This window comes from Gossypium hirsutum, chromosome D05 (genome assembly GCF_007990345.1).
Source record: "Gossypium hirsutum isolate 1008001.06 chromosome D05, Gossypium_hirsutum_v2.1, whole genome shotgun sequence".
NCBI lineage: Eukaryota > Viridiplantae > Streptophyta > Magnoliopsida > Malvales > Malvaceae > Gossypium > Gossypium hirsutum.
In genome coordinates, this window is record NC_053441.1 from 35167020 (window position 1) to 35169205 (window position 2186).

Consider the following 2186-nt stretch of genomic DNA (forward strand, 5'->3'; position numbering starts at 1 on the left):
AAAAATAACTTTGGGTTCCACCGTAATCAAATTTGTTATTAACTTTCATCACCTCATAATTTATTTATTAATCTTTTATATACGGGTTAGCTTCTTTGCTTGCTAATTACTTCAATTATCTTCTGATTCTTGTCACTATGCATTTTGAAATTAAAAAAAATTAAATGTAAAAATGTGATTTTTTAATAAAAATTATTTTAAAGATAAAATGTGAAATTGATACCAACATAAAATTTTAACACGAATATTTTATGGCATCATTAATAATTTAATTTTAATATAAAGATTCATTATGGTTAAAAATTCAATAATATAAATAGTACAAAATGTGAAATTTAATTTAATAATATAAATATTATATAAAATAAAATTATTACTATCTAAATTTAGGAATTTTTTTGGATGGTTTTGATTTTTAATTTAGAGGTAAAAGGTGACAAGTAAAAGTTTAGAGGGTTTTTAAGGAGTAAAATTTTGAGAAAAAGTAAATGGAGAAGTAAAATTTTGAAGGAAAAATATTCAAAAAAATTGGGGGGGGAGGGGGGGGAAATGAGTTTGGGATGGGAGGGGAGTAAAAGTTTTAGGGGGAAAATAAAAAGTTTTGAGAGTGTTTGGGGTAGTAAAATTTTGAAGGGAAAATATTCAATAAAAAAAAAGGGGGATGGGATGTGAGGAGAGTAAAAGTTTGGTGGGAAAGTGAGAAAGAGAAAAAGTTGAGGGAAAAAGTAAAAATATTTGGGGTAAAAATATAAAATATTATAGTTTAATGTTCGGTTTATTCGAATTATTCGAGTTATTCGAATTTGAAAACTCAACTCGATTCGAATTTGAAATTCGAAAAATATTCGAGTTAGACTTGAATAACTCGATTCGTTTAATTCAAAATTTAAAATTTTTTTCGATATTTTCGAGTCGAATCAAGTTTTGCTCATATAATTGATGGCGGTCATTTTTATTAAAAAAAACCTTTACTTATATACATGTCTCACGTTTCATGTCTTTATTGAACAAATATATATATACCTCCTGTTTATAAAAGTATTGTACCCTGTCTCTTTAATTTTTTAATAGGGCATGTCTCACGTTTCATGTCTTTCGCCCTTAAAATTTCCAAACGCTTTACTATTGCTTAATTCTGCTGAATGAAATGGAAATAGTCGGTTTTGTCCATGCATATTCGTCTTATATCAAAATCAATCTTACAAGTAACTTAAGGCTATAGTTAAAGTGAAAAATAAGTATTCAAAAAAGTAAAAGTAAATTGGCAACAAAAGCGCCTGTAGCTCAGTGGATAGAGCGTCTGTTTCCTAAGCAGAAAGTCATAGGTTCGACCCCTATCTGGCGCGGATATAAGATAATATTATTACATGGGATTTAAATTATTTTATAAGTTTACTATTGATCGTTGCTGCTGTCTAGAGGTGTTCATGGGCCGAGCGGCCCGGTCCTACCTGACGGCCCGCCGGAAATATGGGAGGATTTGCCTAAAAATATAGGCCCGAAATATGGGCTTGGGCAAAAAAATGAGGCCCGATTAAAAAACAAGTCGGGCCTCGGACACCACTTTTTTGGCCTGGCCCGACCCGAATAATAAATATTTTTATTTTTTAATTTTAAAATACTTTTAAAATACTTTTTTTTAATTTTTTTAATTTTAAAATATTTTTAAAATACTTTTTAAAATTTTAATTTTAATTTTTAAAATAAATTTTTGGTATTTATTTAAAAAACGGGCCGGGCCGGGCCCGGCCCGGGCTTATGAATTTTTTCCCAAGCCGGGCCTGGGCAAAATTCTAGGCCCATATTTTGGGCCGGGCCGGGCCGAAATTTTTTTATGGGTCCGGCCCGGCCCGGCCCATGAACACCTCTACTGCTGTCTAATAGCTTCCTGAAATCTCTTTATTCTTTATTTTTCAATCTCAAAAAGAAACAGAAACTTATATCTCTAACTTTAAACTTTGATTCCCACAGATACCGGAGAAGTTTGTCTTATCTCTAGCACTATGGAAGATCACTCGGGGGTGGTTCGATTGACTTGTTCGGACCCTTCCTATCCTCCACTTGGACTGCCATGTTCTGTGAACTTCCAAAAGGCACCCCTACACAAAACCACCAAATCATTGATGTTCCCACATGTGTTTTATTTTTCTTTTGTAATTATGAATATCCAAATAAGCATTAAATAA

At 31.7% G+C, this 2186-nt stretch overlaps 1 non-coding gene across 1 annotated transcript; it reads left to right on the forward strand.

The window, feature by feature from the left end:
* The first annotated feature begins 1273 nt into the window (after positions 1-1273).
* Positions 1274-1346, forward strand: TRNAR-CCU (transfer RNA arginine (anticodon CCU)). The gene has a single exon. It is a non-coding gene; the product is annotated as a tRNA-Arg (tRNA).
* Positions 1347-2186: the final 840 nt, after the last annotated feature.